The following is a 16,242-nucleotide window of genomic DNA, read 5'->3' on the forward strand; positions in this document are numbered from 1 at the left end:
GTTCTAATTTTAAAGGGAAACCAGTTTTTTAACAGTGAATGAAAATTGCTTATTTTTCCAGTTTTTATTTTTTCATAGGTTTTGTTCCAGGAGAGCTAGAACAATAGAACTGGTCCTAGATCTCCAATATGAAGAAAGGTGAGTACCTCCCATTTTGTAATCCTAGAAAAGAGAAGGACTTGCAAGTAGTGCAGTGAGTTTCTAGAAAATGAGTTCTATCTGCTGCACAACACTGAGAATAGGATAGTCTTCAGTAGCAGAAAAAATAAGTTTATTTTGGAAAAAGTTATACTTTTCCGTTTAAATCCCCTCTATTTTTAATTTCACGTGTCTTTTTGTGTCTGAGTATTGGCTTTTCTCCTTTCTTTACTATTTTTTATTGTTCATTCTTTGTTTTTGGTGTTATTTTCCTCTCTGAAATTCAGTAAATTTAGAGTAGTATTAAGAGAAATATGTCCTAATGAAGTGAATTTGGTCAATGACTGTGGTGTGTCATACATTGTTTAATACAGAAGTAATAGAAGGTGGCCAGTGTGATACTAAACTTTCTGAAGAAACAAAAAGGATCTGAAGAAACCAAGGTTCAATTAACCTGGATTCTTTTACTAGATAGATGTGTAGATTCATGCAGTCTTTTTGTCTACTTAGCTTAATAACCATCTAAATGCCAATATCCTTTGGCATATTAAATATATGTTAAGGGTTCTCTCAGGGAAAATGTAGAAATATGAAATCATTACTTAACCAGGTAAACACACTTTATAGTGAGTGATGAATATCCTGTGTACCAGAGTTAATGGAGAAATGGTGAGAGGTTATCTGGGGGAAGAGTTGCTCTGTAGGGGGAACTCCTAATTCACACATCTGCTAGGGGTCTTCTGAAGTCAACAGCATATCAGTAGGGACGATCAAACTAATATTGCTGGAGAAATGAAGCTGTCTCAGGAAATAAAGAAAAGTCCCCTTATAGGTCAGCGACATTTTAAAGGGTATGAAATAGAAGGTAGAGTATAAACTTGGTTGTGACAATAGAAGAAAGAACTGAGATCCAAGTGCGGTGTAGCATAATTTAAAAAAAATCTGGAAAAATGTTAATAGGGAAGTAAGAGGGTTTGTATATGATTTTTATGACATCACATTTAAACGAGAAATACTTCGGGTGGCTGTCCAAAGTTACAGAAAATTCTCATGCTAACTAAATGCTGCAGTGACAAAAATGCATTGACATGAACTGTCATAGATGCAAAGCAATGTAAGTGAATAATAATAGCCTCTGAGTGTATGCGGGTAACTGCAGCAAAAGCTATTATGAATAAAAAGAAAGAGAAAGGTTCTTCATATTTTTAAAATAAACCTAGAAGAGGGATGAAGTGAAGCACAGATGTTTCATTAAAACTTTCAGTGTTTAAGAGAATCTCAAGGGAAACTCAAATTTTGACTGCATTTTTTTGGCTAATTCAGTTACTATTCACCTGTGCGGTCATAAAGCTGGAGAGAAGTTTTCTCTTTAATAAGAGTTCAACCCCAAGGACAGACAAGAAGATTTTCAAAGCTGCATAAGCAGAAGCTGGGCTCCAAATTCACTGACTTCCAGTAGAGATGAAGCACCATATAAACATATGTGTCTTTATTTATCTCCTCCCCGTAACCACCTACACACAAACTAGCCTAGTTTCCTATCCACACCGTGTGGGCAGAGAATGGGAAAATAGCTCCTGGGAGATGCTCCTGCTCTCTCCTTGCAAGAAAGAGGGAAGTCTAGGTTGTTCCTAAGGTGCTCTGACTGCAGCTGCTCAGTAACAAACCAAGACTCTGCCCTGGCAAGAGAGTTACACATCCCACTCCTGTGGCAAGTGAAAACCTGGGTCAAGTGTCTGGGTGCCAGCACAGCCACAAATATCAGCCTCTCCTGGCAAGACCTGTTGTCTTTACTTAGCTAATGAAAATAGCTGAGGTTTAGCACTTTCTCTCTTCCCTCCTTAGACCCACACCGACTGCCAGACTTCAGATAGCTGAATTAGCTTCCCTGAGTTAAAAAAGTCACAATTTTGAGTTAAGCATTATCAAAACTCTCTTCAAAGATATTCCCTAGCTTTCCATTACAGGAAAGTGTGGTTTTATTCATCAAAATGTATTTATACCTATCCAAAGCTAAATAATAGTTTTCTTTGGGTATCTACAGTCCATGGAAAAGAAACATTTCATTTACTATAAAACAACTGTATTGAATAGCAAATACTTTATTTCAAGTATTTTTTAAATGAGGAAATTGTATCAGTAGGATCAAAGGATGTTACAGTACAAAACCATTAAAATCAGTGATTTCATTTTGAAATTATTTTGCAAGTTTTTTCCAGATATTTTTAGAGTATAAAATTTGAATGGCTACCCAATGTTATCAAATATTTTGCTCAGGAAAAGAAAGCAACAATTGTAAAATCTATATTTCAAACAGTCTCTCATCCTTAGAATCTACCATTAATAATAATTTTAAGAAGATGAGATTTTATTCCAAGTTTCCACCTTAGGGGAGTTTTCTTTTTATCTTGGCATTGCAAACCTTTGAAAAGAAGCATTTCGAATGGAAGGCATGACAGATCTTTTAAATGGAATATGCAGCTAGTGAGCTCCACACTATAATTACTGTCATACTGAAGAAGGTTAAATATTTATGAAGAATGTGCTTTTTATCAGTCAGGCTAATTTTTAAACCTGAATTCTGTAATTGCATTGAAATGCCAATAATCAAAGTGGGGGTTCTCTCTTGGCAGGCAAAAGATTTTCACCAGCCTCATTTATTTGAGAAGTGTGGCCAATATAAACAAATTCTGTGTAGTTTTTTCATTTGGGATCAAAATTACATTGAAACCAATTGTGCCAAATAATTTCTTAGGCTATTTCTGAATGTTTTTTTGTTTTTTGCTTTTCCTCCAGAGATCAGAAATTGGACTTAATGTATATTGAAATTCTTTTCGGTCTCTTTGAGAATATCTTCCTCACCAGATCTGGTTAGGCTAAATAGCAAATTAATCTTAGAGTTTTAGCAGCATATTTTGCTGTATTGAAATCATGCAGTAAACTTCTGAATATTTTCCTGCCAAAACTTACTTCATGACCCAAATTTCCCTGACACTTGCACTTTAATGTTTGTTGAAAGTATGCTCCAAATTCTGGTTTTACCAAGGTTATTACAGGTATCTTTTACCTCATATTGCAATCCTATAATCAAAATACTAATAAAACAAAGGGGTGAATATATTTCTGTTTAATAATTTGATTGATTCACATCAAGTCCCACTATTTTTATGTGACTGTTTTGTGTGAATTTATCTAAAATACTGGTCTGAAGAGACATACTAGAAAAAAATGCCCTAAAGGATGTACAGACTGGGATTTTATAGTTAATCAGACTTTTAAAATTTCTGATGAGGGTTCTCCATCTGAAGAAGCAATGTATGGTACTGAACCCACTCAGTCTCGAGAGGGTCCTCATAAAGTATTCAAGTTACAGGGAGGAGGTGAGGGGTGCCTGCTTTTGAGGTGGAAATGACCTCAACTACTTAAGCAGCACCTTCAGGATGTGATTAATAGAATAACAACAAATGTCTACAGAATGTCAGCCAACCCTCCAAATGTTTCCTTCTCTCTGTGAACTGGAAAGGAACAGACACAGCCATTTGAATTTGTATGAAAATAATGCTACCCCTCAGTATTTGTAGGAATCCTGCCATGGCACAGATTTTTCTAAAAGGAAACAGGTCCTCGGTTGTGTGAAAGGCATGTTCTTGTCCTGGGGAGGAGGTCCTGGGCCCTGCTTCCAGGGGAGCTGCAAGGAGCATCCCCAGAGCAAGAGAAGTGAGCACTCTGTAGAGCAGTGTTTTCTTATGGCTTCTCAGAGCAGCTTTCTACCAGCACTGCAGGGCAGCCCTTCTGCAGGAGGGAGAAGTCTCATTGTGCACTAGATAGGGAAGCTAAGGGACAAAATTCTGGCATGAGTTCCATGCAGTGAAGCATTTTTCGTCCTACGGAAGCCTGGTTTTTCACAACTTCCAGAAAATACTGTAAGGGCTAAAAGTGTCAGTAAAGCTGAGTCATGAAGCATCTTGTACTCAAAATTAATTTGGTCTTTTTCATTTCATTATAATTTAAGTTACAACTTAGAATTAAAAAAAAATATATAAATTAGCATTTAGAGAATTAATTTTCTTCTATTCAAGCTATAAAGATTGGAATATATACTTTCAGAATTTGTTATTAATTTAGTATTGACTCTTTCTGACTCTTTCGGAGTTCAGTTTTCTTTGGTTGCCAATCTGAATGCAAAGAGTTAAATCCTGGGAAATGGCAACAAGGTTGTTAAAGGAGTGCCTTGGAAGAACAATGACACAGATTAGGCAGCCTAAGGTATATAACTTCAAAGAATTTTAGCTATGAGTGGCTTCTGGGCTACTGGGATACAAACTGGCTCGGTGTAGGCTGCAATGGGGTACTCTTCCTAGGGCTATGCCTGGGTTCAGCAGAGATCTGAAACTTCAAAGACTTTAGGAAAGGGGAGGGGAAATGAATAGATTAGGAAAGGCTATGAGGGATGAATCAATGGAAAGCTGACAGTCAAATTGCAAGAGACATGGGAAAATATCAAGTGTGGTGAGCTGAGTGTGGTGTTAAGGTTTTTTGCATTGTTTTGTTTTGCTTTACTTCTGGAAATGAGGTTAGTTCAGCTCATGAGAAAATAAAAGTTTCGCATAATTCTGTGTATGTTCCTACCTTTCCAGAATTCATGTTTCACTTCTTCTTTCCCAGGTGACTCTGGGAACACAGCTATCATATATCTGTGACTCTGTACTTATGTTTACATATGTCCAATGTTTTATTGTTACTCGAATAAATCCTAGAAGAGGTTAAGCTTCAAATCCCACTAAAGAGAGATGGAATAAAGGTCTAGCATCTCTGATTTACATTCTTGAAGATATAAAAGAGAGAGATTTTCATATATTTATTAGCTGTGACAGTGATGTTCATAATTGTTTCTCCAACATTACATTAAAAGAATTGTATAAATCTGATTATTTTCCTCAATAAAGGCAGGGTGAGGACAGTCAAGAACATCACAGACCATTCATATTCTGCCTGTTTTGTCCAGAGTGACCTTGTACAGAAGTTATCTGTGTTGGTAATGTAGAAAATGAAAATGTTACATTATTTAACCCTTATTATCTACTCTCTGTTAATTTTATTTTTTCATCTATTCTCTATTAAGAAAAAATGTTTCTTACAAAACTATTCTTCTTTAAACTTTACTGCTCTATATCCAATATATATTATAATATTATATATTAATTATAATTAATTAATTAATTAAAATATTATTATATTAAAGAATTAACTTTCAACTCCTTTTATATTGGGTTAATAGAATTGGATTATATACATTGCTGATCAGCTTCTAGCAGGTGCTAGAAGTTTTAGGTGTTCTCTTGCAGATTTTTCTATTTTTATTCCTTTAATTTTTAGTTGAAGACGAGTTGAAGGGGCAATAAATGTGGAACCAGGTTGCTACATTCAGGAAAGTATAGTCAGAGTAGGAGGCTCTGGAGGGGAAGGTGTATGAGGAGCAGCTCAGGTCACTTGGTTTGTTCAGCCTGGAGAAGACCTCAGTGCAGCTAAAACTTCCTTGTGAGGGGAACTGGAGGGGCAGGTACTACTCTGGTGGCCATCGGCAGGACTCGAGGAAATGCCCTGAAGTTGTGTCAGGAGAGCTTTAGGGCTGGATATCAGGAAACCACCAGAGGGTGGCCGGGCACAGGAACAGGCTCCTCAGGGCAGTGGTCACAGCACCAGCCTGGCAGAGTTCCAGAAGCATTTGGACAAAGCTCTCAGGCACATGGTGTGATTTTTGGGGTGCCCTGTGCAGGTCCAGGAGTTGGACTTAATGATCTTGATGAATCCCTTCTAACTCAGTATATTTGGTGATTCTAGGATTCCATGGTATGAATTCTACTAAGAAAATATTGGTTTTGCTTAAAATGTGCTAGCCTGTTCTCTTTGCTCTTCAAAACAATTTCAGTTTCCTTGAAAATACAGACATTACATGGAAACTGTATAATATTTGAAGAATTCTGAATAGATAAATCATTAAATACAAGTTTTAGCATTTGAGTGGAGTCACTGTTATAGCTCTAGCAAGAAGCTCATCTGAGGTCTTTAACTTCAGCTACATTCCTACAGTATCAGTGATTTGAAAGGCACTGGAAGTCAGGGGCAAATTGCAGTAATGATAAATGTTAGAATTATGTGATTTAAGAGGTATAATTTACTAGCTATGAAGGAAAGCTGTTTGTTTCCAAAAATATTTCCATGGGGATCCTTAGGGGAAATTCTATTGTTCCCTTTCCAGAATCCCAATCTCATTTTGTACATAAGTACTCACAGTTTTAAAGGATGATGGTGAGGTACCTGTAGGTTTTTGGTTCTGTTTTGGAATCTTGCCTGACAACATTCATGCAAGGATGTTCTAAATTACACTTAGCAGAAAACATAGCACAAAAAAAAAATCAGCTTTATGTGACTGATTTTGCAAGTAAAGCTGTAAAGGTTTCTGTTGTACATCATGTGGATATCTGAGGCAATGTTGTCACAGACATTCAGATGTTGTTTAAATCCTGTTCATGATTTTTACAGCCAATCAGGCAGAACAGCAATAGAACATAATTTTTGCAAACAGTACAGTAAATGGTATAAAACATTGCATTGCCTACTTTTTGAAAGAAGACATGAGGTACATCTTACTAACAGGTGTATACATTTTTAAACAATTTTCTGCCAGTTTTAGGTGAAAAATTAACTTCCATTCTGATATTCACCTACAAAAGTCAATCAGAAAAAGGGTTTGTTTATTTTATGGGACTATTAACTATAAATAAAATATATATAAATAAATATATATAAAAATATATATAAATAGGCAATTTAAATTTCCTATTTTAGTCCGCAGAGCAGCAGTCTATGGCCAGATATATCCAATTACTCTCAATGATTTAAGGGAACATTGTTGCCTCCTGCAAATTAAATATCTATATGGGCACTTCAAAAATATTGAAAAGCTTGATTCTATTGAAAGTTCATTGTTGTTTTTTTTTAACAAACTTTTAAAATTTGTTATGTTTTATGTATTTTTTTTTTGCTTTCTTTGTTGTGTTTATTAGAAAAGAATGTAGTTCTATATTTAGCTTAAATTAGGTAAATCTATAAATCTAATAGTCATTGACCTCATTGCTGCAGCACCTTTTTCTTCCTGCCTGCTATTTTCTTCTCCTTTTCATAATTTCTACAGAAGTAGGGCAATGTTGCCCTTTTCCAGTGACACCAAAGTTCACCCAAACCTACACTTTCTTTCATGAATCTTATTTTTCCCCAGATGACAATCAAGACAAGTGACCTCAGCATATACTCAGGACAAACAGCACCACCATGTCTCAATATGACTGTATTCTAATGATTTTGAGGCAAAACTTCTATTGAGGTATGCAGTCAATAAAGGCATCTCAAGAAAGGAATAAATTAAAATGTCAGTTTGTTCTGGGAGAGCTACTAAAGAACAATTCTGAAGCTCGTGCTTTCACCTTTTCCCCCTAAGCTAACCTCCATTTGATGGTAACATCATTTGCTCTTTTGAGGCCACCTCTTGATCTAGACCAAATTCAGGGAAAATAGAGATTCCTCAGTATTCCTCTGGGTGTGTTGTAGGCAGAGCTGGTTGTCTTTCTTCTGTGAACATGTACATGAATTATGTAATTAAAAAAGGAAGAAAAATGCTTAGCAACTTCACATTTCTGTGACCTATTATCTAAATTACAGCTGACATCTGAGCATAGTCATGACCTTCCTTTGCTGTTTATGGAAGTCTTTGTTCACCATTGTGTGAGAGACTTCTCCTGCCAGATCAGCACCATCCTGCAGACGTTTCATTCAATGAAGGGCAGTGGTTGCTGCTTCTTCTGCTTTTCAAACTAGCATTTTAGCCTGCACACTCAGATTGCAAGGTATAGCTTTCTCCTGATTGCCTGTGGAGGCTAATAAATTGTTAGGAGGTGAATAATGATTAATGATTTCAAGGGAATGATGACTGACCTTATGGTCCACATCTCATAAACCAATCTGCACTTGCCCGCTTTATCTTGTCAGCCGATCCTGCCTGCAGGAGCAAGTTGGCATCTGCCTTGGTAACCACTTCTGCATATTCTTTTTGTTTTATTTTGGAATATTAAATGGAGAGAAGGAAACTGGCATTTCCTTTTCCTGAGGCATTCACTAAATATTCTAGAAAAGGCAAAGAAGCCTGGTAACTTCTTTACTGCTTTACAAGCTCCAAGAAAGCCAGAAGAAAAAAATTGTTTTCATTCTCTCCCTTATACTTGAATTACAGGTGTCAAAATATGGGTAATTTAGTAGAATTTTCTAGGGATATAAAAGAAAAATAGCTTGATCCACCACAAATCTTTAGTTTGAGCTGCAGAATACACTATCAATGAACCATAACTGCTGGGACTGTCTGCATCCTTCTGCTGCATTTAACTTAATTGTCTGCTCTGAGATAAATTGTAAAGCAACATATCAAGTTAGCAGCTTATTGACTGTCCTTCTGGAAAATATGTAGAGCAGCCATGGTTTTAAATTAACTCTGTAAAAGAGTGAACAAGTCAAGTCTGCACAAGACAAGTTTACATAGCAAGTACTGGACTGATAGGCAGTAACTCAAAATGAATTGTGCTTATTTGGGTGGAGGTAATTTTATTAGACATGGGTTGTTTTCATGAACACTTTGATTATTGATAATTTCTACATGATTTCTTGTTCTTTGAAAGATATTTGGCTCTATACAACTTTGCTGATAATTTTATAGATACCTTTTTTTCTCTCATGCTGTTTGGCTAGCTTAAGAAGGATAGCTAAATAACCTTGGTATTCTTTTCTGGGACCAGACAGGGAGGAATTTACTTTCATTTTAATAAAGTACTTTACACCATTTCAGAAATGAAGGGGCATTATGGAACAACTACAGATAATTTTTGTTTTCTTCATCTCTTTTCCAGTGGTAAAAATGTAATGATATCAAAGTGTGTAGGGCTTAGTGACCCTATGTTAATTTAAACAATATGACAGTTTGGCTTACCACCTGGAAAAGTCTAGTCTAATGTTCGCGTATTTTATTTGATTATTTGGGTTTCTTCCATTGTTTTAACTTGCTATAATGCTAAATTCCTGTGATATGTTTGCAACTGTTGCATAGAAAGTAGAGCTGAGGTAGGTCTCCCCTGCCTTCTGGTTGGTTCTTTTTAACTTTTGCCTATAGAGAAAGCAAAACTTCTGAAAAGGTTAGCTAAGCTAAGGGGGATTTATTACTGGAGATGGCATAAACAGAAAAATGACACTACCTAACTGAGATGGTCTTTAGTGTCAAGATGAGAAGATTTTATTTTCATCACTTCAGTTTGTAGGTATTTAAAATGTAGTGTTTTTTCTTCAGTTGTGGGCTCCTTGTATTGGGTTTTGGGTTCTTTTTTGCGTGTGGTTTTCGGCTGGTGGGGTATTTTAGAGGGTAGAGGCTATTCCTCTGTGACAATATTCACAGCACCTTCAGGAGGCTATCAGTGCTGCAGCCCATAAAAGAATCCAGTACTTTTTGAAGTTGCTTTTAAAAATGCCGAAGGTTACATTTCTGCATTTTCTGCATAAACTGTATTTTATGTCTATGGACCTACAGAATTGTCTCCCTTTCCTCAGATGATTCTATGGAGGACAGTATGTTTAACCAGTGCATCTGAGAGCAGAGCAAGAAGACAATCCTACTGATTAGAATAAAGGTTTTCCCAACTATTGATATTTTGCTTAGAAGTGATCAATAATTGTATATTCTTTTAGAAAAGGAAATACTTTTTCTTGTCATTCTTTTTCTGGTTGATTGCACCCATCAAATATTCAATTATAAATATACAAAATTGTGGCACAATTCCCTTGTGAAATTGGCTAAGGGTGGTACTAAGAGTGTCTCCTTCAAAAACAGGAATTATCTTAGATGCTCTACCCTTTGTTGGCAGACAGACAAAACTTTAAGGATTTAATGGAAAGGCAAAAATTGAATGGAAAACATAACCCATTGAAAGATGAACATTTTAAGAGGTGTGGGGAATTCTGCACTTCCACAATTGCAGCGTCCTCAGAGACAGGTTTGAGGGTCATTTATCACCACCTCCTCTTCACTCAGAGTGTTTGAACACTGTTATGTCTAACATCAGTCAAGAGGAGGAAATGAGCCCTGGGCATTCGTTCAGCTTAAATGTTTTTATCAAAAGCATTTGTCAGTTCATGGATTGGTCTGAACTAGTGGGTGAAGATAGGTTATGCTGAAATGTACATACAAAGGCTGTGGTGTCACACCACAAACTGTTCCATGGAACAATCTGTAGGAACCCCCAACAATGGCCACTGCATGCCACTTTTTTTTTGTCTTCTTTACATGACCAGTGCTTTAAAGCAAATGTATAAAAAGACACAGCAGTTTCGCGATCCAATTCAAAGGATAACTGCCCACAAAATTGTACCAGTCCTAAGACAGTAAAAATAGAGGGCAGGAATATCTCAAGGTACTGTAATACCTGAAGACTTCTGTAGTTTAATGGGCTAATTTTTGGTGGCAGCGTTGGAATGAAAGGCTGTCTCACATTCTGTCTCAGGGATGCTTCTGTTTGCAGAACTGTGATGACCCCAACAAGGGACCTGATGCAGCTGAGAAAACAGGTTTTGTTTGGGTTCCTTTTCAGCTGAATTCTCTCCTGTTCTGGCACAATTCTGAACAGCTTTGGCCAGAATAAGCAATATCTTTGAGTGCTCAACCATGGCTTGTATCTGCTGAAATCACATTCTGAATTACTGGTTTGGGGAATAGGAAATTCAGAGGCATCATTCCCAGCAAGTATTTATTACTAGACAATCAAACACAAGACATAATGGCCTGTGTGCCAAAGAAATGGATGCAATTTTAAAGGCTGAGGTCCTTCACTTAGTAGGAACAACAACAAAGCTGTCTCCTGAATAAGGGAATGAAGAGTTTAGCAGCAATACCAGTGAAATGTGCCCCTTCTGTCTGCACTGGGCACATTGTCCTCCCAGCTGGTTCAGCTAACTGTTTATAAGGCAAGCAGTTACGTGGGCGGAGTAGAGAGCTGCTTCTACTAAGCCACTTTCTCCTTTATGTTTACACTGTTATTTCCAGTATACTCACAGCTAAACAGACCAATTTATGGCTGGTAATCTGGAGCACAGGAGAAGAAAAGGCATCTTTTTGAGGTGACAGATGAGAGGCAGTAAAACTCTCATGCTTGTGCTAAGGTGGAGGGAACATACCAGAACTCCACAAGTCCCCACAGAGGCTCTGACACCCATTTTACCCTTGCTCAGAGAACAAGAAAGGATTTCCTTTTCACTTTCATGAGCTGTCAATCTCTGTTCAATGACATGAACAGTTAATTCGCTTGCTAAAATCAATTTTTCATGCACTGCCATCTTTTTGAGGGAGAGTAAATCCTTTCCTTTACTTACCAAGCTTGAAATTTAACTTTCTTGCATAAGGCAGTAGAAAAAAAGTTTTTCTGTGAGTCACAAAAAGGAGCATTAGAGCCAGTTGAACTTTTACTTTTTTTTTCCTGAATTTTTCTGAGAATAAAATGACTCAAGTTTGTTATATAAAAATGGCATTAGGATTTTAATATCATTTGCTGTTAAATAATTAACTTAGAAAACTACTGTCAACATCACAGACCATCATATGCCTGATATTCAATATATAGTTACATTCAATAATAAATATCTTATGGAATTCATATAACTGGAGCCCACACAAGAATAAGGAAGCTGCCAAAATTGTATCATACCCAGTTGGCTTAGTCAGCAAGAAACCAACTGGTCCACAGATGCTTTTTTTTCTAGATGAAAATATCCTCTTTTGCAAGTCTCCTGTCTGCAAAATGTTTCGTATGAACTCTTCTCCTCCTGCAGGCTGTAAATAATTTATTCATCAAACCTTTTCATTTGTAGCAGATGGAAGACTCAGTACAAATTTAAAAACAAAAAAGGGGAAGATTAGAAACTGAGGTGAGTAACTCTAATTGCATTATAGTGCACTAACATGTAAAAAAGGCCTCAAGGCATGGGAAGCAACGGACACCCAGATGGATTTGGATGCCTTTTCTCTGGCACAGACAAGAGCTAGAAAAGAAGTTGTTTTGAGAATTGAGAGTTGAGAGTGCTTGTTCATCATTTGTAAGGGTATGAACAGAAGTAATGAGGTTATGACAAGATGTTCACCTGTATCCAGTGTTCCCTTTCTATCCACTTTATGTCCTTTATTCATGCAGCTGCCTAGCTGAGGTCCAGCCAGTGTCACAGTAAAATAGAGTAGGTGCTCTGATTTTGCAGCATGTGTCCTTTTTTCCCTCTATTATTCCCTTTGCACAGGAACACATATATTTTGGCAAGAAAATTAAAAGACATTAAAAAAAAAAAAACCCAAATAACATCTCCTATGGCTCCAGTTCCTTTTCTTTCAGAACATGCACACTTCTGATACCTTTGGTTTAGCAAAACTTCACCAACTGTTAATTGACTATAAATAATAATTCAAATGCCTGCACGTTCTATTTTAAGTGAGGTCACAGAGGGAACAAAGACCCTATTCCTACACGTACTAGGAGAATGGTTCTCAAAATGCTTCTGTCACTTCCAAAGAAACAGTGCTACCATTTGCTTTATGGGTAAAAGTCTCACAATATGCCTAGTAACATAGCTGCTACTGTAGCAATAAGAAAGTTTTGTTACTTTGATTATATATTTCTATTTATAAAATATCATTTACTATTAAATAACTACATAGATGGCATAATGGTGTGACAATAACTCCTCCTGTATTGCAATGACACAGACAAAATAAACTGAATTTTATTCAATTAAAGTTTAAAATATATCAGAGCAAACACATATAAAGTAATTTTTGAGCTCCATAATGCTGTGACTTCCTATTCATTTGAATAGTATTCTATAAAAACACCATCAGATAATGCATCTATTTCTTATGGGGTGATAGCACAACAGTTAATAGCACAGATGTGACAGGACTGTAGCATACAGGGGAGGAAAGAAGAGTTACAGCAACTTCAGTAATAGGAGACATCCTGAAAAGTCTGTTTGGTTAAGAATTACTGAAAGAACTCCTCATTTTGAGTGTTACCTGGACTGAACTGTGTTGGATCCTGGAACATGGCCTGATCTTTATTGATGAAATACTGATTGAATGTAAACTAAGGAGGGAAGGGCACGTAAGTTGTTATGTTTTTGGTGAATGTATAAATGTTCCTGTTTCTGTAATCTTCATCCAAATACTCCTTTGTGCAAGGCAATGTGCCTTTGTAATTGAAGCTATGTGTCAGAGCTGTATTAAATTTTTTTTTTTCTTATACTAAGGGATGCACCTGCTATCTGGGGTTGGCTCTTAAAATCTGTTTTGGAAGAGAATAATATCAATATTAAATACAAAAATTATGTAATTATGTTAGGATTATTGACTTGGAAGTTAATTGAAGACACTTCTTTCATAGACAACACAAAGTTATCTCTAAGCCAAAAACTTCATGTTCCTTACCATTAAAAAAAAAAAAGTTTTCTCAGACCAATGAGATCAGATGTTCCCATGCATCCAGCTGCTCCCCACTCTGACTTCCATATTTTACATTTCCCAGACGGCATTTAAAATCTGCAGCATCACTGTTGAGTTTATTGCACTATTAACTTAAAAACTGCATTAACTGTTGTGTGGTATTTAAGTAGAAAATTTACTGTGGATGGGTTGTTGCAAGAAAAGAGTACTTTTCTCTGATAAAATTCTAGGAGACGAATGCAATTTCATTTATTTTTTGCAAGCAAATTATTAATGAAAATTTTTTCCATTCACAAGATATTTGCATGGCTTCCACCCATAACTGGCCTTTCCAATCAATTGAAAAATGAAGAAATTAACATTGAACATACAATCTTTTGAGCCTAACTGGGCATTTAGACAGAGTCATAAAAATAAAGGTTTCTGGGTTAAGAATGAGAAAATATTGTTACAGCTGTAGAGGCACATACTTGCAACTATTTCAGCACGTATATACCTAGCATCAAGTTCAGCACATTTTGTTGACTTAGTTTAATTTCATGCTTTTGCCTTTAGTTTTATTACTTTGTTACTGTATTAGAGAACATCTACTAAAGTACTCCTGCAAAATTTCATTCACAATGTGGTCTTAAGTAGGACTTTCAAGTCACAGACTTCAGAAAAAAGAAAGGAGAATGAATATTCCTATGAAAAGTAGTTTGGATGTACAGTCTCTTACTTATAGAGTACATGTGTGATATTTTTTAAACATATGATCAGCCATGCTAGATAAAGCAGAAGAAAGATACATGGAAATATGCCATATGCCGTATTCCATAACCCATATTTCTCTTTGGCATTTGAAATCTGTTTAAATGACAACAGGGAATGAAATCCTGGCTTTCTTCAGAAGCTGACTCTGAAAATGGCAGTAGACAAGGAAACATAAAATTATCAGCTTTGAGAACCAAACTAAAAAAGTTTTAATCTAAAACATTCCATAGTGTTAAGTTTCACACACTCATCAATGAATGTAGCAGATTTAAAAATATATTTTTTTTCTGACGTGTTCCAAAGAAATGTTAATTTACTCAAGCACAGTAGATGTTTTTTCACCTGTAACAGCAGGAAAAATATACAAGGAAGAGCAAAGCACATGTAACAAGATCATGCAGCACCAGCAGTACATGTAGCAATACTCTTGATGAAATAATAGCTTTGGTGTTCTTTCCCCTTCCATAATCTTCCAGCAGTGTTCCTGGGATAATCATTATAGTTTAATCTTTGTCCTCTGCAGGTACAATATCTGGCTTTCAAAGTCTCGCACTGATCTATGTTGTGACGCAAAGGGAAAGTCTTAGTCCTGCAGTGCTACCCTGAATAATTATTTGGTTGGCATTTCTTTTTGTACTCAAGGGGAGTGCCAGGCTTTGAGTTCTCATAAAGATTTGTGTTTATTTTATGTTTGCAAGAGTGATCACAGGCTTGACTAGGTGCCCTGAGAAAACAGGTCTCAAGCAACACCCAGGTGGTTGTACTTTAAACCTGAGATAGTAGAGCTTTACAGAGATAAATACCTGTGTTGCATAACACTGGAAAGGTATTTCAGGGATTTTTTTCTTTTATGAACAGATATGACATGCCTTCAAAGGTCATTATTAATTTTTCTAGAGTCCCAAATGGAATATGCTTCAGCCTTCTTCTTTCATTCTCTCTTCACTTTCTGATGGCTTTTGTTATTATTCTTTAGAAACAGCCTAGGAAATATATTTAAGTACAGTGTGGAAAACGAACGTTGCTCTGGTTGAACAGAACATTCACACTCGGAATAGTTTTGAGAATTGTGACTCTTGAACTCTTGAACCTATGGCAGGTAAACATTACATTTACATTATTATTACTGTGGGTGTGATTTATTGTTCACCACCATCACAGCTAACAGAGAGCAAGCCATGCAATCTTCAGGGTAAGGTATTGCACAATCATGCCATTAACACACACATACATATTGTATGACATACTTTCTGAGGGACCCTCTGAACTTGCTGTCTAACACCCAAGTCATGTGATATTCTGCTTCAGAATGTCCCCTGAAGTGGTCACTTCACCTCTGGACCCTGCAGACAGCACTCTGTGAGGTCCTAGCACTGTAACAGCAGGAATGACCTCATGGTTCATGCACTTCTCTTTCTATAGAGACAAGCCACGTTGTGTGTGGGGGAATGCGTACGTGGTCCTCCTTAGAGACAGGCAAAATACTGGTATCAAGTAGCACTAGACACTAAAAGCATCCTCAGTACCAACATCAGCTGTCAGTATTGCACAGGCATTTCCAATTCAACACTGATGCCCTACGCTGCCCTGTTCAACCTGCTGGAGGTGGACTCATTGCAACCCTGCCTTCATGGACTCCTCCAGTTCCTGGTCACATGCTTGCTAGTATTCTTCCTTTCTCAGCAAAACCTTGGTGAATTTGGTGAGCTTAATCTGAGACTGCAGGAAGGCACTAATTAATGGAAGCCTTCTGTCTGGGCCAAAATCACTTTGGTCCAGCT

This window comes from Pseudopodoces humilis, chromosome 6, assembly GCF_049639895.1.
Source record: "Pseudopodoces humilis isolate 2021_Gansu_Grassland_sample_001 chromosome 6, ASM4963989v1, whole genome shotgun sequence".
NCBI classification, from domain to species: domain Eukaryota; kingdom Metazoa; phylum Chordata; class Aves; order Passeriformes; family Paridae; genus Pseudopodoces; species Pseudopodoces humilis.